This window comes from Nyctereutes procyonoides, unplaced genomic scaffold, assembly GCF_905146905.1.
Source record: "Nyctereutes procyonoides isolate TBG_1078 unplaced genomic scaffold, NYPRO_anot_genome, whole genome shotgun sequence".
NCBI lineage: Eukaryota > Metazoa > Chordata > Mammalia > Carnivora > Canidae > Nyctereutes > Nyctereutes procyonoides.
The window spans coordinates 46,190,802-46,216,218 of NW_026575146.1; the positions used below are offsets into that span (position 1 = coordinate 46,190,802).

A 25,417-nucleotide genomic window follows, 5' to 3' on the forward strand; every position below is an offset into this window, starting at 1 on the left:
CATTGCGGTTTTGATTTGTATTTCCCTGATGCTGAATGATGTAGAACATTTTTTCATGCGTCCGTTGGCCACTTATGTGTCTTCTTTGGAGAAATGTCTGTTCATGTCTTCTGCCCATTTCTTGATTGGATTACTCATTCTTTGGGTGTTGAGTTTGATAAGTTCTTTATAAATTTTGGATACTAGCCCTTTATCTGGTAAGACATTTGCAAATATCTTCTCCCATTCTATTGGTTGTCCTTTGGTTTTGGCAACTGTTTCCTTTGCTGTACAAAAGCTTTTTATTTTGATGAAGTTCCCAGAGTTCATTTTTGCTTTTGTTTCCATTGCCCTTGGAGACACATCTAGCAAGAACTTGCTGTGGCCAAGGTTACGGAGATTGCTGCCTGTGTTCTCTCTAGGATTTTGATGGATTCCTGTCTCACATTTAGGTTTTTCACCCATTTTGAGTCTATCTTTGTGTATGATGTAAAGAAATGGTCCATTTTCATTCTTCTGCACGTGGCTCCAATTTTCCCAACACCATTGGTTGAAGAGACTATCTTTTTTCCATTGGATATTCTTTCCTGCTTTGTCAAAGATGAGTTGACCATAGAGTTGAGGGTCTGTTTCTGAGTTCTCTACTCTGTTCCATTGATTTATGTGTCTGTTTTTGTGCCAGTACCATACCATCATGATGATTACACCTTTGCAATAGAGCTTAAAGTCCATAATGTAAATGGATTTGCCCTTAACATTTTTAAAGTGTATAACACCATACTGTTAACTATAGGCACTATACTGTACAGCAGATCTCCAGAACTTATTTACCTTATATACCTGTCACTTTACACCCATTGAATAAAAACTCCCAATTTCTCTGCCAGCCCCTGGCAACCACATCCTATTTTCTGCTTCTGTAGCTGTGACTATTTTCAGATACCTCACATAAGTGGAATCCTGCAGTATATGAATTTTGTGACTGACATTTCACCTAGCATAATGTCTGCCAGGTCAATCCATGTTGTTGCAAATGGTAGGATTACCTTCTTTTTTTAAGACTCATTTATATATACATATATATATATAAATGTGTGTTTTAATATATATAATATATATTTATATATGTATATATTAATATATTGTATGTTTACACATGTATATATGAATATATAATTTAATAATGTAGAATAATTTAATTATTCAATGTTAATATATATTATTTTAAGTTAACATTTAATATGATTAAATTCAATAATTTAATAATTGTATATATATTTATATGTATTCTTTATCTCAGATTCTTCTGTGATATATTTTGCAGTACTTCGAAACTCTCCTTTGGATTAGATTATGAATTCTCTTTTCCTAAAGTTTTGGTTCTTCGTTTGTGTCTCACATTCAGTCAATTGTTTTTCCTAACATGTTGTGGTTCTTGATCAGTGCTCACCTTTTCATCGAATATTCTTGGTGTGTGCATATTATTAAGGATGGGGATGCCTAGCTGGCTCAATTAGCACAGCATGTGACTCTTAATCTTAGGGTTGTGGGTTTGAGCCCCACATTTTGTAGAGATTACTTAAAAATAAAGTCTTAAAAAAAAAAAGGATGGCATATGGCACTTTCTATCGTTTTACCATTAGGGCATGGCCATTGAATCAGATGGTTTTGGGTTTGAATCATGAACTCTGCTAATTAAAAAAAATTATTTATATGTATATATACATATATATGTGTATATATATGTATACACACACAAGTAAATATATATATACATAGGTTACTATAATATTTTTATAAGAAAGAAATCAATTGTCATCAGGTTTAAAATGAACTTACAAGGAGAACAAGAGAATAATTTAAGAACTTGAACTCACACATCACTGGACATCAGGGAAATACAAATCAAAACCACAATGAGATACCACCTCACACCAGTGAGAATGGGGAAAATTAACAAGGCAGGAAACCACAAATGTTGGAGAGGATGCGGAGAAAGGAGAATCCTCTTGCACTGTTGGTGGGAATATGAACTGGTGCAGCCACTCTGGAAAACTGTGTGGAGGTTCCTCAAAGAGTTAAAAATAGATCTGCCCTATGACCCAGCAATTGCACTGCTGGGAATTTACCCCAAAGATACAGATGCAGTGAAACGCCGGGACACCTGCACCCTGATGTTTATAGCAGCAATGTCCACAATAGCCAAACTGTGGAAGGAGCCTCGGTGTCCATCGAAAGATGAATGGATAAAGAAGATGTGGTCTATGTATACAATGGAATATTACTCAGCCATTAGAAACGACAAATACCCACCATTTGCTTTGATGTGGAGGGACCTGGAGGGTATTGTGCTGAGTGAAATAAGTCAATCGGAAAACATTATATAGTCTCATTCATTTGGGGAATATAAAAATTAGTGAAAGGGAATAAAGGGAAAGGAGAGAAAATGAGTGAAAATATCAGTGAGGGTGACAAAACATGAGAGACTCCTAACTCTGGGAAATGAACAGGGGTAGTGGAAGGGGAAGTGGGCAGGGGATGGGGGTGACTCAGTGATGGACACTGAGAGGGGCATTTGGCAGGATGAGCACTGGGTGTTATGCTATAAGTTGGCAAATTGAGCTCCAATACAAAAAATAAAATAAAATAAAATTTAAAAAAAGAACTTGAACTCATCTTAATTTTCTGATATATAGAACTATGGAGTAGGAAATACTGATTATTAGAGAAATTCAGATAAGTATATACTATGCAAAGTCTTGAGAGCATCAAATTTGGCCAATAGAAATAAAGTAAATAAGTAAAAATAATTAAGAAGTATGTATTGGAAAGTTGGATATAACAAAATGGAGACAAAGCAAGAAGTAACGACAGCAAGAATTGTGGAATATTTTGCTTCCTTGATGGTAGGAGTGATGTGAACCATGAACTAAGTCGTACTTTTGCCAAGTAAGGGTAAGGTTTTAGCAAAGGTCACACACATACAAAAAACACTTATTACCCCTGGTAATAAGGCCATCACTACATGCTACTAGCATATGATTGAGAAAGAAAGACATATTAATTAAATAAACAGTAATTAGTGGGGAAAGTATTTTAGGGGGAAAGATCTGGGCAGGAATTTTGGAGGGGTTTATGTCACATAGGGAAGATCATGGAGGGAGAGCATTTAAGTCATGTGTATTACAGTTTATCTGACTGTAGACCTGCCATGTGTTGCATCTGGCACCTCTCTGTTGTTTGAGCCATGTGGTTGTCTTTCACTGTGGTATTATCTGTTCTATACATTGGCACAAGTGGCTGGAGGACATCATGTCCTGAGAAATGGGAGCACTCACACTACTGGTTGCCTGTATAAGTTGTCTTGAGTTAGGTACACTTGTAGCTACTCACGACATGCATAGCTTTTCCTCTCCATTCTCTTGCCATGCAGCAGGAAGACCACACCTGTCTGGGGTAGTGGAAGAAGAAAAGAGGGCAAAGGATAAAAAGAAAAGTCCATTGTAGAAACCAAAAGTTGCATAAAATTCTCTTCAATATATACATAAGTCCTTAGAAATATCCTTTCTTTCACAAACAATATCCACCCATCCTTATCTACCGGACTTTAAGATTTAACCAAGTTATGCAGTCACACTCCAAAATTTCAAAAATACTAATTCAATGTTATGAATCCTATTTCTATTCTAGAACGATTCCCCAACTTGAAGAATGACTTTTGGTCAGAAATCTGTGGATTTTGTAAGTAATTGATTTCATTTAGATCACAGTCTACCCTAAGAGAGGCCTATTTTAGAAAAGACCTCTAGAAGCACATTTTCCTACCTATACTGTGCAAAGTGCTTCCCCAGCATATAAATACGCTTAGTATCTCCATCGATATGTCAGTTATCACAACAAACTACATGATAATAGGACCTTTTGCAGAGAAAAGTAACTGGGTTAGCTGACTTAAGGTCTATCTTCTGGAATCCTTCCCTTATTTTCCCTTTTATTGTCATTGCTCTTTTTTTGGGCGGGAGGGGAATTTGCTGAGTTACTGCCATGGCTACCTAATTGATATTCCCCCATCTACTCTCCATCTTTTACACCACTCTGTTCTTATCATGTAAATCTGCACTCAACAACTTTCCATGGTTCCCCAGGGTCTATGAAATTAAAACCAAACTCTAGTATTAAAGTAGACACATGAATCCCTGCCCCCTGAAATATGCCTCTATGCCAGTCACAGCTGACATTCAGCTTATTTTTCCAGGTACCTGATAATATTCTCTCCTCTTGCTTTTCCTGGTGTAATTTATTTGAGTGGAACACACAATGGGACCCTTCCAATCTATAGAAATTCTACCCACACTTTCAAACCTATATCTTCCCTAATAATCACCTAGGCAGTTGTGGTCTTCACTGATCCTTCTGCACATCCTCCTACATGATACTCAATATAAAGGGCTTAAAACAGTTCTTATTAATAAAATGATCATAAATAACATGTTCTCTACTTTTTCTCTACTTTTCCCCTTTGTGCGTCGATTACGTGCTCTTGAGGGCAGTGACCCTCTCTAACTCACCTTTGAGTCAGTATGGCACCTAACCCAGTGCCTACTCATGGTAGTTCCTTAACAAAGATTTGTTAAATTAAATAGTGTCATTTGCTATTCACTGGCAATTGTTTCTAGATTTCTTTACTGGTACAAATAGAAAAATATTTACAAGAGAGCTATCTGTTCATTGAATACACAGATACACAAGGCATTGCCGTTGGCAATGAAGTCTGCCCTTTGGCACTAGTTCAGTATATTGGCTGGGTCATAATAACCTTTTCCTTTTTGGGCTCTGTTATTCATATTTTATCTCATTTAGCTTTTGACTTTAGTATCAACTATGTCATTTTTGTGTTCTGGTCTCATTCCTTGCATTTATGCCACTTTTTCCCCTCAAGAACAGCTATGGGTCCTCTCAACAAAGGTTTTGGAGAACAGCTCCATTTTTGCCACATTGCCTAGAGCCTCAACACTCTACATCCTTCCAACATTCCCCACACCTTGCTTATTCAAAACTACTCCCTCCAGGGAGTCTCCACCAGCTTTCATTGCTTAGAGGTGAAACCCAATGAATTGATAGACTTGGGAGAGCCTTCCCTTTCTTTGTCTCTCAGAGATATACCTGCTTTGTTTACTTCATAGAAATATAGGGGGAACAAATAAATCAACACACAAGATAATATACAAAGTCTAAACTGGAAGTTTTACAAATCTAGGATTTTATTTTAAAATTATGTTATTAAACATATTCCTTGATGACATAGCTTCTTCAGTGCCTATTAAGACAGATTATCTTTAACAAGAACAACAACATTTAAAAAGCAATGCAATTTTTATCTTGCTATAAAATTCTCTGTTTAGCTTTGTCTCCCCTGTAAGGCTGGAGCTAGACTTTAAAATTGGTATTAGTTAAGGCCATGACAATTAAAGAAACTGAGCAAAAAAAAAAGAGTCCTTCTTCCAGCTGGATTAATAGGGGAAAGCTTAAATCTCTGACAAGAAGATTTTAATAGTGAACATGAAAATCCCTCTTACTGGGTCACCGTTACTTACTCCAAGAAGGGCCTGCTGAAAATAAGAAATTCACAGCTATCCTGCTGACACAGAGAGAAAGAAAACTTCAAAGTAAACCTTGAAGAAATGATGTTTAAAGCAGTAGAGTTGAGGCTTGACCCAGTAATAGATTTTGAAAGGGTGTTTGGTATCTCTGCAGTAAGTCAGGGTGTCCAATAGACAAGGCTCCAGACCAGAATACAACCAGGCTGGAGGCGTCTTAATAGTGATATTGATTGACTATAAACAAAGGCAGAAAAAAAAAAAGTAACCAGGATAGCAGAGAAAAATGTATTTTTGGGAAAAGGTTATTATCCTCCTTTGGGATGACTAATACCACAGCCATAGAAATTCATTTTACAACAAATGTTTTTTGAGATCCTACATTGTGCCAGGCCCTGGCTAAAAGATACATTTCTAACCCTCAAGGCATTTTCAAGCTAGCTTGTGTGTTTTAGGGAGGTTGGTGGAAGGAGGGAAGAATCCACGGCCCAGACACAAAAAAATCAAACCTGCCACTTTAGCATTATCAGTAACTCACACTCTGTTGAATTGCTCTGAAAAAAGAACTATACAACCCAGAATGACTCTCATTTTGTTTCTGTCACCAAATGGCTGGGTAACTTAAGAGCAGTCACCTCACCTTTCTGGATCTTAATTTCCTCTTGGCCAAATATGGGGTCTGGTGGGGGAGGAGGAAGACAGTGAACAAAAGTTATACCTAAATCTCTTTTAGTTCTGGGGTGCCTGAGTGGCTCAGTTGGTCAAGAATCTGACTCTTGGTTTTGGCTCAGGTCATGATCTCAGAGTCCTTGGATCAAGCCTTTTTTGGGCTCCACGCTCAGCGGCGAGTCCGCTTATCTCCCGCTCTGCCTATCCCCATGCTTACATGCACACTTTCTTTCTCTCTAAAATAAATGGATGAATTTTTAAAAAAATAATAAATCTCTTTTAATTCCGTAATTCAAATGTGGTTGGGAACTGATATGTAACACAACAGTAGGATCTGTAACCATCTCTGTGAACAGAATACAAATTCACTCTTTGCAAGAATCAATTTGTACAGAACCTGTTGATGGAGTTAATTCAGGACATTACCCCTTGTCTTATCATTAGCACTTACCCTTGGTTTCAGACTTCCTGTCTCGGAGATGGTCAGAAGTTACCTGGCAACAGTCAGGGGAAAACATGAAGCTGAGTGAAGCCCCTTTGCCTTTTGGGATGGATGTTTTCCAAGGACGGATTTAATTGGTTATTTTGGAGTCTTCCAATCTGGAATAGCTCTACGAATGGGATAACCAATGGTGGCTGGATTTTTCTTGTGATCTATATATACTGCCTTCCAACCCTTGCTCTGCTCCAAACTGCTATAGCTAGAAACAGCACATTGGGTGAATGTAGCAAGAAAAGTTGAGGTGAGCCAAAGAAACCTAGTTGGAACCATAGTCTCAAAGAGGTGACCCTGTACGTTGCAGACACTGAGGATTTGAGAGTCATCCATTTAAAAATGTTTAAGCAAGAAGTATTTATTCTAGGGCTGAAGTCGTAGGCAATAAAAAGCCTAATTTGATCTTGCAAAAGTAATGGTCAAAAAGGAACCACACATGTGTCAAATCCAAACAAGAAGCAACTTCAGACAGCAAGTGCTATTACAAATCACAACTCCACATATCAATCTGGCTGTGGCCATGGCAGTGGCTGCTGTGCAAGCTTCAACATGCTTCATGCGAGCACAGGTTACTTCCCCTTGGGCCTGCTGCCTGCCCTGGAGCTTCTTAGCTTGGATGCCCACAGTAGCCTGCTAGGCACTCATTCACAAAGTGGCCACCCTGAGCAATGCGCGGTGGAAGATAAAAGTGCTTCCCATTTCATCTCCATAGGGGGCAATTCCGAGATGCATTTCATTAGGTATCTCAGAAGATTCCACCAAATTGAGAATGCATTCTTGTATTTGCTATCCTCCTCTACTCCACTCACCTGCCCCTCACTCCTGCTTCTTGAGATCATTCCCAAACCACCTGCATTCATGCAAGCTTCTGACTCATGCTCTGCTTTATGGGGAGGTCTGATAAGGAGGCAAGAGGGAGAGACTAAGGATTGTGTTGCAAATATGAAATTTCTTTGAAGTTGGGTGAATTTTGTATTCTTCACAGTATTTCCATGTATGTTTTAATATTAAAATATTAACACTAATATCTCTAATGAAAAGTCCTACAGTAACCTATTGGCTGGCCTCAACGTTCCCACTATTGACACATCCAACCTATGCTTCATAACATCCTACGACGCAAATTTGAGTCATCCCTTTGCTTACACCTGTTAGATGGACAGACCACTTGATGAAGTTGTGATGAAGTTCAAACTCCTTAACGTGATTTATTAGGTCTTGCATAATTCAGCCCAGGCTGATCTCCCCAGCCATTTTCTATCTTCTCCCTGACATTTATCATCCAGCCATAATGAATTTCTTCTGATTCCTTAGGGCTCCACGTTCACCTGCCTCCAGGCATTTGATCATTTTGTTAAATCCTCCTGGAGTCCTCACCCCACTACCCGTCAGCCTGATCAGAGAGCACTTTGTCATTCCTCAGATTCCCCCTCGAAAAGTAAATCCCCATCTTTGTCTGAATTAGACGCCCACCCATGTGTTCCTGTTGTAGCCTAATCTCCCCCCATCACCATACATTTAATTCTTTTGTTCTTGCCTATGAGTCTGGATCGCCTGCAAATGAAGCAGGGGGGGCAATAGGCCACTCCATCCATCCCTGCTGCCAAGGGCCTTGCTTGGTTCTGGGAACAAAGCTAATCACTGGCAGTTAGGGTCTTCTGGATCACTGAGTTCAATTACTGTTTTTCACACCTGTTGGCCATGTGACTTTGGGCAACTCTTGCAAGCTCTTTTAGTCTTAGTTTCTTTATCTGTAAATTGTGGAAAATAATAATACCTGATTATAGGATGATTAAAAATAAATGAGATAATTCATGCAATTTAGTACAATGACTGACCCACAGAAAGCATTAATAAATGACAGCTACTATTATCCTAACAATACTGATTATAATTATTAGGTATGCAATATATAAGCATGAAATGAGCAAATGAATGCAAAATAAAAGAAAAATACTTCATACTTCCTCTCATTTGTTAATAAGCAAGTTAAGTTTTACCATCTTATCAATTTCTTAGAAAAGAGAGCTGAACTGAAGAAGCCAACAAACCATATACGATTCAGGATCCAGGAGATTTTTGTTCACTGCTCCACTGTCATAAATGCACATGCATATGTGAATGTGACTGGCATTCATTTTTTTCAGCTTTTTAAAAACTAGGTAACTAGGATAACAAAGGAGAGTGTAGCAGGCTGAATAGTGCTTCCTCCCAAAGATGCCCATGTCCTAATCCATGGATTCTGTGAATATATTATCTTACATGGTAAAAGGCACTTTACAGATGTGATTAAACTAGAGAGCTTGAAAGGAGAGATTATCCCGTATTATCTAGCTGGGCCCAATATAATCACAAAGAGAAGAGGCAGGCAGGAGGGTCAGAGTCACAGAGGGAGGGTGATGTGATGACCATACAATGTGAAGCCAAGAGCCAAAGACTGAGGACGGCTTCCAGAAGCTAGGAGAGGCAAGGAACAGACTCTCCCTTGGAGTCTCCAGAAGTAATCAGCTCTGTTGACACCTTGATTTTAGCTCCATACAGACTCAGTTTAGATTGTAGCCTCTAGAACTGCAAGGAAATTAATTTGTATTGTTTTAAGCTACTAACTCTGTGGTAATTTGTTATAGTGGCAACTAGAAGCAAATGCAAACTTGAGGTACACAGAATATTGATGACCAAGGGGTTTAGTACAGTATTTTTTGGGTTTCTGAGAATAGAGAGATTGACGAGCATGAACTTAACTGAAGGGATCATCTTTCCGTATGTAAAGAGGACCAAAAACATTCTGGAGATAGAATTTCATTTTTTGCTGGCTATTTAAATCCGAAGGGAGTGCTAACCTCTTTTTATTTTAAACTTAAATATACACTCATATATATAAATACACTTGGGTCTACAATCATGCTGTCTTAAATAACGTGGCTCTATATTTTAATACACGGTAGAATTAGCCTTAGCTCATTAGTTTTCCTTTCAAAAAGTTTCCAGCTATTGCTCATTTATGCTTCCAGGTTAATCTGGAAATACTGTCATCTTAAAATAATAATATTCTAAGTCTCTTCTGCTTGTAGTTGATGTTGGAGGATTTTTACAAGGTATAAGGATCTTCATTTTTTATGGAGTCTTTCTAATTCATGAACAATATATATTTACATATTTAGCCAGTTTTTTTTCTCTAGGTGCCTCAATAGAATGTTATCATTTCTTCAGAATGTGTCTCCATATTTAGCATTTGTTTTATTTCTAAGTATTTTCTTGTGGTCCTTATGAATGGAAGATCTTCTTCCATTGCCACTGCTCTGGACTGAATGTTTCAGTCCTCCTGAAATTCACATGTTGAAATCCTAAAGTGATGATGTTGAGAAGTAGGGCCTCTGGGAGATGATTAGGTCATAAGGGTAGGGCCTTCGTGAATGAATTTAGTACCCTTATAACAGAGGCCCCAGAGATACTTCTCATCTCTTCTACCATGTGAAGATAAAATGAGAAGAAGGCCGTCTGGCTGTGAACCAGGAAGCAGGATCTCACCACACACCAAATCTGGTGCCTTGATCTTGGACTTCCCAGCCAAGAATTCTGGAGATCTGTGAAAAATAAATTTCTGTAGCTTAGAAGCCACCTAGCGTACAGTATTCTGTTATAGCAACCCATATGGACTAAGATGTGATCCTTTTTTTTAGGTCTGCCAGCCTTCTTTTGTTGTCAGAGAAGCTCATTCTTGATCTCTTCCTTTTCTACATTGGTTCTCTTGCAGAGTCTATGTTCTCTCTGATTTCCATGAGAAATGCATTTGTTGTCAATTTTCTTTTGTTTCCTGGGATAAATATTCTACAAGAGTATATTATCTTTCTCTTGTGTGTTGTATTCCTTTCTTCTTTGCCTTTTTAGTTCTAAAAAATTTTGTCTTCAATGCTTCCATTTTTTTAAAAAGCTTATTTCTGATGGGTACAATGTTTTTAATTTAATTTTTTAAGACAGAGAGAGAAAAATTGAGAGCCAGGGGGTGGGAGGAAAGCGCCAGAGGGAAAGGGAGCAAATGTCAAGCAGACTCCATGCCCAGGGCTTGATCTCACAACCCTGAGATCACAACCTGAGCCAAAAATCAAGAGTCAGGCACTTAACTGAGTCACTCAAAGTGCCCCTCTGATGGGTGCAATTCTGAGCATTCTATTTACTCTCTGATAGTGTATAGTTTTCCTCTTCATTCCTCCCTTCAATTTCTTACTCCATTGTTATCCTTCCTTTAGAACAAAATTTATGAGATGGTCTGGCTTTTTTGTATTTTATTATTTTTAAAAAATATTTATTTATTTATTCATGAGAGACACAGAGACAGAGAGAGAGGCAGAGGGAGAAGCAGGCTCCATGCTCAGAGCCTGATGTGGGACTCGATCTCGGGTCTCCAGGATCACGCCCTGGACTGAAGGTGGCGTTAAACTGCTAAGCTCCCCAGGCTGCCCAGTCTTTTGTTATTTTTGCCTCCCAGACCTCTAGCAACTTGGAAAGGGCAAGGTGGGTTAGTACAGCAATCCTGCCAGCTGTAACTGATAAAACAGATTGATCCCCAGAAGAGTAACTTAGTATTAAAGTTCTTGTTCTGTGATACCAGATTTTGTAAAGCATATGGAAGTCTTTTCTCATAGTTCCATCAACTGAGGATATTAATATGCACACATCATTAATGGGATCATGTTACCACCATAAGTAATTACAGAAGACCTTTGGCTCCTGGCTTTTACCATACATCCTTACATGACAATGTAACGATATTTTCAACTTTTATTGAAGATTTATTTTTTCACCTGACTTAGGTTTTTTCCTCAAATAATACATTTGTGTTATCACATATATGAAATTGAGTGATGAACATAAAGTCACATTGAAGTGCAGATACTATGTGATAGTTAGCTAGTAATTTTCACTAGTAAAGTGACTTTCATACAAACTAGCATCTCAGTCTATGCCAATCTAATTTCTTGTCACAGCAAAATTATCAGTCTCTCTATATCACAGACCTTGAGTATTCTGTGAGAATAATCAAAATTGTGAACACTCCATCTTGAATCCTGAAGATCTCCCATATTCACTGTGGCTTCCCAGACTTTGAAATTGCATAAGTAGGTAAGATGTTTCATGATAAGCCCTGTAATGATGCCAGTTCAGACCATTTTTGCAGATAGAAAAGACTTTGGAAAGTAAGTTTTATGATTTAAGGTAAAAATCATTATATATGCAGAGATAGCTATCATATAAATATAACTTAACCCTTCTGAGAAACCCCTATTCATAAAATAGACCCCTTGCCCATATAGTTGTGAGGAAAATATCTGAAATATGATTTAAGCGTTCAAAGATTAAACAGAAATGCAGAGAGACAAGATGGGGGAAGTTAGAAATGGTTTAATCTATGCAATTTTTTATGTTGGTACTTGGGTTCACCTGTTCACAGGCCTAAGAAAACTGCTCTTTCCTGACACTTCATGCACTCAGGTTTGCACATAGAGCTAAAACAAGCCTGGCAGAGAGTGTAAAGTTCATCAAGAAAAAAGCCTTCAGAATGCAGCTTACTGCACAGGACCACTGCCTCACTGGTGTCCTGTGTCACTGCTAACAAATTTTAAAACCCACACCTAGGGATGCCTGGGTGGCTCAGTCAGTTAAGCATCTGCCTATGGCTCAGGTAATGGTCCCAGAATCCTGGGATTGAGCCCTGCATGCACTGGGCTCCCTGCTCAGCAAGAGTCTGCTTCTCCCTCTGCCTGCGCCGCCCCCCCCCAACACCCCCATGCTCTCCCACACTCTCTCTTCCTCTCGAATAAATAAATAAAACCTTAAAAAAAATCCCACGTCAAAAGGGAAACAAAAGGATTCCTAAAGGATGTCTTCCTTTGTTCTCTGAAAAATATCACCACTAATTCCAGAATCCCATGAAACTGCTATTTAAGCAAAGTTACTGCAAAGGAATAGTCAACAGGATAGATGAGGCAGACTTAGTAATGTCCTCTGAGACATTCAGGATGAAAGCAAATTTAAAGATGACCATTTCTACTTCAGAGAGGCAACCAACTAGTTTTCCAGTCCTGTACAATATAGAGAAATGTAACCCCAAGTTTGGTTCTATCTCAAACTGTGTCTTGTACTTACTGTAACCTCTCTCACTCTTGCAAATATTCCCATTCTCCATCGTGTACTAAAATGAAAACATCTTGTTCAACACAAATAAAGAAATTCCCTACAAATCTGAGGGAGACCGATGGTTATAAGCTCTTGGACATCTATGCCAAGCAGCCCATTAGATTGCAGAAAACCTTCTTGCTTGAGGAGAAATTATAACATATCAGCAGGTGCAATTTTATTTGGACAGTAATATCTTGACTAAGTGGATGGTTGCAGTTTTCTGACACACCAACCTCACAGCTGCTCCGATGACCTTTACTTATCTCAGTGAAGTCAACAGTGATGCTATTTCTTTGACTCTCAGCATATCCCATGGTTGTGCTCATCACCGACAGATCTGTACGGATATATATCTTACTTCACATCAGAATGAAAAGATGAATCTTGCAGGAAAACACTCTTGAGTTGACATTTAAACAAGTAATTTGATTTGGGGGAGAGGAATAATTTTAATTTGTTGTCATTTTGAATCTGTATCATCCTTGTGAAACTGATAGCAAGGCAAAATAAAGCTTTTCAAAAATACCTATTCTTTACAAAGGTTATGTGGAAGAAATGTCCTTGCTTTTAAGGATGAAGTATACCATGTTAAGATGGTTTTATATACATATATACATGTATATGGGTATATATTTGCACAGGTATGTATTTGTATACCTAGAGAATGCATATGCTTGAAGAAAAATAAGAAGTATTAAAAATTGTTCACCTTAGGTTTGGATATGCAGGAGTTACTTATATATTGATTTCAATCTTTGAATGCTTAACCTTTTTCATAATTAAAATATTTAAATACTGATATTTATTGAAATTTTAAGGCACAATCTGCACTAAGATTCCCCCTCCCATCATCCCCTGCCCTTATATAAGTCCCTGGACTATGGAATAAAAGCGAAGTTGTAAAAATCAGGAAAGCAACCACTCCAACCCATTTGCTTTTTGAAAGAGGCTGCAGCGTGGCATGGCAAGACTCAGGATCTTGAAACAGCAGTCAAGTACACATCCTTCCTTTCTTGCCTCCACGCTTCCTGATTCCGTCTGCTGCCTGCTTCTCTGCAGTCATGGCCAATAACATGCTTGGGATAGAATCGGAACTCTTTTCAACTGGAGTCTCCCATATGTTCATTATAGAAAATGTGTTTGCATTTTCACTGCAACACAGCGCATATACTGACGCTGCCTGACTGTGAATTCATAGCTGGGAGAGAAGAGGGACTGGCAGATGAAGTGAAAGAAAGTTGGTGAGAAGTAGCATTCCAGCCCAAGAGTTTCAGAGTTTCACAGGACTTTGAAGCTCTGGTACTTGGCATAGTTCTCATTACAGAACGCCCGGATTGTTGTTTTTTGCCTGCTGTGGCCCCTTTCCACTTAGGACTGTAATTTCAGCACTTAGAGCAACATGAACTTTCTCAGCATGGGACCCTATGTGAGACTAATTTCTGATTGGTCGAGGGCTGTCTTTAAAGTGATTTTCTTTTCTTTTTTTCCTAGCCACTGACAGTATTGATTCTTAATCCATGGATGCCTATAGATTCAGTGTCACTGATATATTCTGCTTTCCCTCAATATTATGTAGATAGATGAATGGATGGATGGTTGCATGGATGAAGTAGAGAGAGAGAGGGAGAGAGATTGAGATGGAGGTCACCACATTTTTGTCTAACTTTTCATAATCTTAGAGCCTGCTATTAGAGAACACATGGGAAAGGTCTAGCATACGAAGAAATGAGAAAGCTATTTGCTGAATTCGAATTTCTGTGCTGCTTCCAACAGACAGCTGTTTGGAGCTTTGTAGCACCTGTCTTCATGAAGTCTGTGAGTCTCCAAAGGTTTCTAACTCCTATGAATATCAACTAACATTGCCATATTTATGACTAAATTTATTTTGTTACAGATTACTTGAGATTTTTAGTTGCCCACTGTATTGGTCTGCTAGAGCTGCCATAACAAAGTACCACAAACTGGGCTACTTACAACAACAAAAATGTATTCTCTCGTGGTTCTGGAGACTAGGAGTCTGAAATCAAAGTTTCAATGGGGCCATATTGTCTCTGAAAATTTTAAGGAAGAATCTTTCTTTGCCTCTTCTTAGCTTCCAGCGGTTGCTGCCAAACTATGAAGTGCCTTGGCCAGTAGATGCATCATTCCAATTTCTGCCACCATCTTTAGATGGCCATCTTCCTTCTGCAAGTAATTCTGTTCTCCACATGACCTTCTTATGACACCAGTCACTAGATTTAGGACACACCCTAATCCATTATGGCTTCATTTCAACAATTATAGCCACAAGGACCCTATTTCTAAATAAGGTCACATTTTTAAGTTCCTGGTGGGCATGAATTTGGGGGAGACATGATTCAACTCTCCAAACCCAACAAGAAATAAATATATCTTTCTAGCATGTGGGTTTCTGTTTTAAGGAGTTCAGAGTAAATGCCTTTGTACAAGATTTTTTAAAGTATATGTTTTCCTTTTTTTTCGACTATGAAAATATTTCCTTGATTTCTTAACTTATCTTTCCACAGATTAAATTTCTAAATTTTATTTTGGTTGTGAAAGAAAGATTTAAAATGTTTCCAGGAGCAGTCCCATTAGTTTTGATTATTCCTTAAGAAATAAAATGTGTGAACCAATTGACATGAGAGCTTAGAATTTATGGGGCCAGTTTCACCCTTTCACCCTCTTATGTGAAGCTGGAAATCAAGCTACGCCAGGTTCTGGCTATTAATATTAGCTGCACTCTATAGCTTCATGCCTCTCTTTCTGCCCCTCCTTATGCTGTTCCATCCATAAGCTATACACTTCCCCCATCTTTACTATCAAAATACTCCCATTCTTCAAAAACTCAACTAAAGGGCTTTTGCTCCTCAGTTTTCTCTTCCTTACTCAATCCCTCCAAAGTCTGAGTCGTTTTCTCTGTCCAACTCCTCATACTAAAGTCAGTCAATGACCTCGGTTTCTTTGGGTGTTCCTCCTCGCACCACACCGTACCCATATGACTTCAGAGAATTTATTTAGCCTTTCTCAGGCCTCAGTAAACTGAGGATAATAATATCTACTTCTATGTAAATTGCTTAAAATAATGCTTGGCATCAAGTAAGAAGTCAATAAATGTTAGTTCTCCTCTGTAATCATTTTCTTCTTTGTCCTGTGGTTATTTGTGAACAAATGTGCATGCTCCACTAGACAGGGAACTAACTATTGGAAGCCAGGGGCTGTGCTTTATCTATCTTAGCATGCCATATGCCATCAAGTACATGCTTGTTATGTAGCTGTGCTCAGTACATTTTTGCAGATTTGATACAGGAATGAACGCTTTTCAGATTCTGTCTGAATTCTTAACTAATACTGACAATCCTTCTCTTGTTTTCTAATGGAGTTATGGTAGAAATCTTTTCTGTCTGCACACATCACACATGAGATACATGCATTGAACATTTTGTTTATTTATTTTTTGATGTGCTCATGGTAGAAGGTTTTTACAATAGTTGCCAATAAGTTTTTATTTATTAGACACTTAATATGTACTAGACACAGACAATATGTTATCTCAATTTCTCACCCTCATAAGAACCATGCAATGTTTTTGCTATTATTCCCAGTTTGCAGAAGATAAAATGAAGCTCAGAGAAGCTAAACCTGTTCTGATGCAGAAAGCCATAGTTATAACAAGGGACAAGGCTGAGATATGAACCTAGTTAAGCTGGCTCTAAAGTCTTTCATCCTCCCCCTCTTCTGTTGTGTTGCTTGCTTTCTTTCTTATTATAACACTACAAAATAGTTCAGAACCAGGAGGAATTTCTACTATAATTCCAATATCTCATCACAATTGGTATACACATTCTGCATATTATCTGCTTATCTTCTTCATTAGCCTATTTTCTGGAATTGATATCATAGTACCCACACAAATCTCTAACTTGCTTTTTTCACCCTCTCAAGTGGTTTTTTTCAGTATGTATTTGCCATAGACCTGCACTAATTGTCACCATTTTCCTTTCTCTTTGAGTGACAAAACACGTGGTCAATCAAATAAAAATCTTGGTGTGTTGTTCACACTGACTTGACTTAATTTGGATTTTTTTTTCTTTTTTTCTGACTCAGTCAGAAATCCAGGGATATAACAAATGAGAGCATAGTCACTGATGGAGACAAGATGTTCAGCTCTTCTGGATTGAAAAGGGATAGTTTCCCATCCTTACCTGAATCATATTTTCACCTCTTGAACACCCCTAGGTTTCACTCTCTACAGGAAAGGCAAAACAAAACATAACTATTACACAGTGCATGCATGCACACACACATACACACTGAGAAAGAAAGAGAATAAGGATCACAATAAAACTTAAAAAAAAGTAAAAACTACTGAATTCATTGGGCTAGATCTATTCTAAAATTAAAGGGGAGTAGAAATTATTAGATTCTTAAAAGGAAGAGAAAATATTAGCCTGCATGGCAGGTAAATTCCTGAATTATTATTTAATGACTTACATTCACCATTATGAAAAAAATCAGGAAGACTGAATGTTCTTTGGATTTTTCCTTTTCTTGTGCCAAGAACTTGGTTAGGCTTTTGGTTTGGGGGCAGTTGTAAAATCAGTTGTTTGAGGACAAATGCTTTTCCAGGCTTGGTAAAACTTACATTCATGGAAGACATTGTGCCAGGAGACTCAGAGAGGGAGAGTAGAGCTCCTCTGGGGTGAGTAGAGGGGAGAGTAGACTGATAAGAGCCAGAAGATGAAGAGACAAGAGAGGAGAAGGAAAGAAAGGGACAGGGAGTTGGATGGAAGAAGAAGGAAAGGAGGAGGTGCTACTTCTGTGGCTCTCTATTTTCTTTTGAGTGGTAAGGGACAATGGGTGAAATTAATTTTAAGAATGCATTTTAGTTAATCCAATATATTAGAAGTATTATCATTTCAACATGTGATCAATATAAAAATTATTAATCAGATTTAATGGATTAAATATGAAGTGTGTATGTATAACCCACACAATATCTCAGTTCACACTTTTTAATAACCGTGTATGGCTACTGGTTATTTTATTGCAACAGATATCTGAATTTTTAACTCTTGAAGTGACCCTAAAGATTATTCTTAATCTAATTATTATACTGTAAAAGTGAAATAAAAAAATATTTAGGGAGGTTCAGCAATTAGTATAAGGATACAAAGCAAAGAACTCAAATCTGAAAGTCTGAGGCCTTTGTTGCACAAGTGTCTTCAATCCTGGAGTAGTGCCATATTTACTTCTCCATCATGGGAAATGTTACCAAATATTTATGCTCTTCTTCTTTGTAATAACTCAATATAATATTGGGGGAGCAGTGAGAGGCAGTAATATGTTCAGCCATTAACCTACATTTCTCAGCTTGCCTTGTGTAGCGTTGTTCATGAGATGAAGTTCTGGACAATGAATTAAAAGAAAAAATATGAAAGTGATTTCAGAGTAAATTTCCTTTTGAAATAATATTTCATCTCTTGTTCTTTATTGTTTCCTTTTTCTGCCTGCCTATAGTGCAGATAGGAGACTAGAGGTGAGACTACCATTGCATGACACTGAGATGATCATGGGAATCAAAGCCATAGTCTGTAGATGATGGATAAGAGAGATGGAAGAGGAGGGCATGACATGGAGCTGGTATGTCAGCCAGAGACTGTATGTGATCAAACTTTTTATTATGTGAGTATAAGTCCTTGTATGGCAGAGCCACTGTACTTACTGTGGCACAATGTAATTCTTAACTGATATTTTCATTTCAAACATCATTAAATTATATTAGGATCAATAGACTTTTAAAGTAAAAATTTCAATGAAATACAATACCCAGTAGGGTAATATTTATTAGTAGATATGCCAAATATAGGAACAAAAAAATCAAGAAAAAGAGAAAGATGTATTATATTCCCTTTGTAATGTATAGTCCTGAAAAATTTTTTAACCCTCTATGTTGCTATATAGTTTACTGGAACAAAATATGTTTGCATCACAGCAGTGCTACAGCACTACGTTCATGTACGTCAACACCTATTAAAATGGGGAAATGCTGTCTTTTGGGTTAATAATGTACTAGGAGTTATGAGATCTTGGTTCTTTTCCCAGTTCTCTCACAAACATGTTGTCTTTGGGCAATTCAAGTAGCTTCTCTATAACTCAGGTTCTTCATCTATAAAGCAAAAAAGATTAAGGTAGTGGAATCCTGAATTCCTTTGTAGCTTTAGCATTCTGCAAATCTATAGAAGCACTTCTTCCAGGAGACAGGATTCACAGCCTGATTTCCTTCTATGTTTGGCCTTTGGGGCTGTGCTAGTTTAAATTGTTAGATTAAATTTTTGGCAGTGATAACTCTTAAACATCCACCATTTGCAACTCTGACAGTATTCCTTCTGCTACGGAACCTACCCTTTCAGAAGACTCAACTTATTCAGCATTGCATAAAGCACCTTCATAAAATTTCAAGTGAAAAGGATTTCGAGGAAGTCAGATTTAGTACCTATTTTCTCTTTCAGAGGTTCTGGGAAATTATTTTTAGTGAGCTAAGAAAACAGGGACTATTGATACAATTTAGTATGCTCTGTGCATGTGTATTTTAAAATATTAGTCTCATTTCTTTAGTTCTATTTACTATTAGGCATTATTGAAAATTCTACCTCTTTTCATTTGCTCTTAAAAAAAAAAACCCCAAAGAGTCTTTTTCCAATTCTGAAAACTCTTGGCTAAATACTGGTGCTATTTTCAACTTATAGTAACTGGCAACCTCTCATTTTGTAAAGTTCAAAGAAGAGCAGAAACTCAGCCTCTGAATATGCTGCTCTGTCAAATGGTTAGAATGAACAGGAAGCAGACAATGGAAGGCAGATTGCTGGAAGTCAAACCCTCCTTTACTATAAAGAATAGACTCAGATGAAGACTACTTTACAAAATTCATCTTTTAGATGGTTATGTTGAAAGGGGGATGGGTCCCACCTCCAGTCATTCTTGCATCCAGATCTGCTTGCATCCCTCTTATTGAACCTTAGATTATACTTCATATCACTTCAGGTACTATTTATTTTAATACCATTGCTAGCTAGCAAAAAACATTCACCTCACAAGATGCCTTTGAACCATGGTCCCAAGGGAGACAGTACTGACTAATGCTTACAAGTGTAGGAATAGTAGAAAAACTGCCAGACTGAACAACTCATTCACTCTTTACTTAACCCTTAGTTTTCTAGTTTCCATTGAGTCTCTCCCTCATACAGGACGATTGTGGTGACTACATAAGATACTACATGTAAAACATTCATTTACTCTTGATTATAGTCAGTATTCAGTAACTGATAACTGTATATCAGTATTATTATTATTACCTTTACATTATTGTTTAAAGTAATAATATTAATAGCACTAGAATTCCTCAAAATAGTCTTCCTATTAAAATTGTCACTATTTGCTGATGATATGATCTTATATACAGAAAACTCCAGTCAGTCAAAAAATTGTTGGAATTAATCAGTGATTTCAGTAAAGTGGCAGATTACAAAATCAACTTCTAGAAAACCGTGGCATTCCTTTACACTAACAATGAAGCATCAGAAAAAGAAATAAAGGGAACTATCCCAATCATAATAGTATGAAAAACAACAAAGTACTTAGGACTTAATTTAATCAAGGAAGTGAAAGTTCTGTATGATGAAAACTATAAGACTTTTCTGAAAGAAATTGAAGAAGATACAAACAAATGAAATGGTAGCCTGTGTTCATGGATCAGAAGAATAAATATTGTTAAAATGGTCATATGACCACAAAGCCATCTACAGATTCAATGAAATCTCCATCAAAATGCCAAAGGCAGTCTTCACAGAAATAGAAGAAAGAATTCTAAAATTTGCGTAGAGCCACAAGAGTCTAAATAGTAAAAACAATCCTGAGAAAAAGGAGCAAATTCAGAGCTATCACACTGATTTCAAACTAATACTCCACAAGGGAGCCAAAAATACCCAATGGGGAAGAATAGTCTCTTCAACAAATGGTGCTTGGAAAACTGGAGAAACACATGCAGAACAATGAAATTGGACCCTTGTCTCACCTCACTTACAAGAATTAACTTGAAATGGGTCATACACTTAAACATAAGACCTATGTCAAAAAACTACAAGAAAAAAATAGGGAAGAAACTCATATTGATTTTGGCAATGGTTCTTTGGACATGATGCTAAAAGCACAAACAACAAAAGCAAAAGTCAACAAATAAGACCTTGTTAAAATCAAAAGCTTCTTTCTGCACAGTAGAAGAAACAATTAACCAAATGAAATGACAGCCTACAGAATGGGAGAAAATTTTTGCAAGCCATATATTAGATAAGGGGTTAATATCCAAAATATATAAAGAACTAACACAACTTAATAACAACAAATAATCCAATAAAAAATGGGCAGAAGAACTAAACAGACCTTTTTTCCTTTCTTTTTTTTTTTTTTAATATCACTGCATTTATTTTCATACATGTAATTCTACGGCGTCAACATTTTCCTCTCAAAAGAAGAATTGCAAAGCTTAAAACTGGATCACTTGGCCTTTTCTCTTCTTATCTCCTCCCAGTTCAAAATGCTTGCATCTCTTAATGGCCAGCATCCTCTTGGACCTGCAGTTAGGTTCAACGCATTCAAGCCTCAACACAATCCTCTTTGTGGTTTTAGCCTTCTTCCAGAAAATTGGCTTTATCTGCCCATCATAGCCACTCTGCTTCCTATCATAGCACCTCTTTCCCTGGGCCTAAAGGGAATCCTTGCCCTTCTTATACTGGGTCACTTTGTGAGGCTGATGCTTTCCACACTTCTTACAGAAAGTCCTTTGGGTTTTAGGAACATTGACCGACCATCTCTGCAGTGGCATTGTCTGCATGATAAAAACGGGAAATTCGGCGTCCACCCGCCTCACCTCACTTCGTTCGCGCCTAACAAGAAAAGGGAGGATGAAGCGGAAGTCCATACATTTTTTTCAAAGAGGACATCAAGATGGCCAACCATGAAAAGATGCTTAACATCACTAATCATTAGGAAGATGCAAATAAAAACCAATTACACCTGTTAGAACGGCTATCATCAAGAAGACAAGAGACAATAAGTGTTGGCAAGGATGTGGTAAAAAGAGAACACTTGAATACTGTTGGTAGGAATATAAATTAGTCCATCCACTATGGAAAACAGTATGAAAGTTCCTCAAAAAAATAAAAAATATATCTACCATATGATCTAGCAAGTCTACTTCTGTGTCTATATACCCAAAGGAAATGAAAACAAGATTTTGATGAGATATATGCGCACCCATGTGTATTGCAGCATTGCTCACAAGAGCTAAGGTCTGGAAACAACCCAAAGGCCCATTAACAGATGAATGAATAAAAAGACATGACATATGTACATGATGAAGTATTATTAAGCCATGAGAAAGGAGGCTATTCTGTCATTTGTGACAACATGAATGGACCTTAACATGTTATGCTAAGTGAGATAAGTCAGACAGAGAACAACTAGTAGTGTAGGATATCATTTACACGTGGAATCTTAAAAAATCAAACTTGTAAAAAAAAACAGAGTACAATGGTAACCAGGGAATGAAGAGTAGAGTGATAAGACTGATGGTGTGTAAGGGTATGAACTCGTAATAAATGGTAAATAAGCCATAGAGATCTAGTACACAGTTTAATGAATAGAGAAAATAATACTATACTATAATGATGTAGTGGGATAAATATTGCTTCACTGGCAATCATATTACAAGGTATAAATGTATCAGAGTAGCACACAGAACACTTTAAATTTATAAAATTTATAAAATGTGACATCAAATTTATCAAATAAAAATAATAGTTTTCATTGGCAGTATCATTAAATTGTCCCTCTCTATTTCATAAACTAAGTAGCTTTCTAGAGTCATACCAATAAACATAATATTTTTATTGGTTTCTTGAAATAGTCCATGCAGGATCCTTGAGAGTAAGGATGTGGTTTATTCATCATTCTGTGTTCAATGTCTAATGCATAAATGCTCATTGAACAAATAACTTTTGGGTGACAAGCAACAGAAATGCTTTCTGGTAGCAACCGCTTTTAATTTTACCCTAGTTCATGAAAAAACTCTGCTGATCCTAATGTAACAAAATGTGAAATAGAACTCTTTCATTGTCTTATAACTGAAATAAAATCTCTTGTGTAAGTGAGCAAGAGAGAAAAAATAATAGAAAGAGACCAGATGATAGACTTCAGGGTAATGAGAGAGAAAAGGTAAATAAAGAGTAGATTTTACTCTCACTTCTGACAAGACAAGACATGGGAGTTTCCCATGGGTCGGTCAATGGGGGCCCTAGAAAATGGCCCACCTGGAGCCATCTGGCTGATGCCCACTTAAGGGGGCTCTAACAGTAAAAACTGAGTGTAGGGGGTTTCTCAGCGACCTGGAGCTGAAGAGGGTAATTGAGGAGGTCAGCTGGAGAACATGCTTACAACAGGAATCTGAAGGGGGCAATTGTTCTGAAGAACCTACCCAGCTGCCCCACGGAAAACAGCATTGGGATGCTGCCCTAGACAGGGTACCATGTAGTGAAAGACTTTGACTCTTTGCTTAAATCCTCCTTATCTAACCCCTAATTCAGAGGGATGAGAAGGAAGAAAGGAAAGAAGGAAGGAAGGAAGGAAGGAAGGAAGGAAGGAAGGAAGGAAGGAAGGAGGAAGGGAGAGAGGAAGGGAGAGCGGGAGGAAGGAAGGAAGGAAAGAAAGAATGAAAGAGGCAGAACACCCAAAGGGCATGGAAAAGAAAAGCCTTAACTGGATATGATGGGCATTTTAAGACTGGACTGGAATTCTCCATATTTCAATATTAATAATATCAAGGTGAGACTGTTTTAATACTAAGGGTAATGGGTTCCTTATGGAACATGCTCCAGATATTAATCAAGCCATATACAAAGTTAAAAAAAACAAGCATGAAAACAATGATGGCACAAAACCCAACTCTGTCCTTTGTCCTCCCATGTAGCCAAGGCTGTACATTGCACCAAGTGCACTCACAACCCTGTGAAGGAAGGGAGGAGAGGGGGAGGTGCAACGTGTAACTAGCTGGGTAGGTGGGTCCCTCATGCTTAGCTGTTAAATGCACCCCCTGATGTTACAAAGTAAGTTAGCAAAAGTGAGGATTCTGAAGAGCTTTTGACTTTGTGCCAAGTTTGCTTTCCACTGCACTGCCCCACCTCCTACCTCCTGTAATAAGGGCTTCCGCCTCTACTGCACTTTCAAATTAACAAAGTACCGCCTAGCCAAGAATGTTTAGTCGGAACAAAATTCTGTTTAACGAGGTGTCAAAACAACCATTAAAGATGTTTCTAAGAGCATTATCTTAGCACTGCAGGGAGTCTGCTAGATGTAGAGAAAATGCAGGATTGGCAATCCAGGGGAGGCTTGCTTTCAGGTCCTAGCTCAATGAGGAACATTGCAAAATGAGCACGGCATTTGGAATCAAATTGAGATCCAAACTCTGGCTCTGCTTTTTAGCAGCTCTTTGACATAAGGCACATTCTTAACCTCTTTAATCCTCAGTTTCTTGATGCATAAAATGGGAAACCGGCACCTACTCTTTAGGATTGCCGAGAGGAATAATGAGATCATATAAAGGCCTAGGAAAGTGACTGGAACTGAATCCAATAAACATCCAATAAGCCATGAGTTTTATCAAATCTTCATCAGTACATTTTTTGCTCTGCTGAGCCAAGAGAACCCGTGTGATGATGAAATACAACAATATATGTGAGAAAAACTTTTTTAAAGCATAAGTTATTTTAAAGTATTTATTTTTCTTGCTTGCCTCCTGGGAGATCTCTCTCTGAACTAGACAAATCTCTGAACAGGAGCACAGGGTGAAGATAAGATGGGGAAATTCCCTCTCCTTAGAAAACAAAGTCTAAACTCTCAGAGCCAATTTATTCTATATTTCTTAGGTGACAGTTGTTTTTACTAGTATTTTCATATATATAATTTATTTTCAGTTATAAAAGAAACACATATTCATTGTGGAAAAGTAGGAAATATTTTGAAGTATTTTGGAGTTTTCTTTTTAGATAAGAATATTTTTAAGAATTAGACTTCTATGCACATGCAGTTTTGCATCTTGCTTTTTAAAGTTAACACTGTGTAATAGGAGGTTTTTCTTAGGATCATTTGAAACTTAGTTGAAATATTTGAGTCACAAAACAATAAAAAGAGAAACCATAATTCATCAGCACTCAACAGAGAATGTATAGATAGTTCCTTAAAGGTGTTAATTACTGTGAATTACATACACTTAAAGAAGAAAATACAAAATGTACGTGTACAAGGTATAGAATACAAGAAACCACAAACACCAGTGTAATGATCTCGGAACCAAAGATCTCTAGTTCTACAGAAGCCTGGGTGAGAATTTCCTCCCCACTGAGAAGTAAGCTCTATCTTCAAGAGTGAGACTTAGAATGCTCAGAATGTT

At 37.6% G+C, this 25,417-nt stretch overlaps 1 pseudogene; it reads right to left on the reverse strand.

Annotated features, from left to right (window-relative positions):
• Positions 1-21,457: 21,457 nt before the first annotated feature.
• LOC129500012 (60S ribosomal protein L36a-like) lies at positions 21,458-21,892 on the reverse strand (annotated as a pseudogene).
• Positions 21,893-25,417: the final 3,525 nt, after the last annotated feature.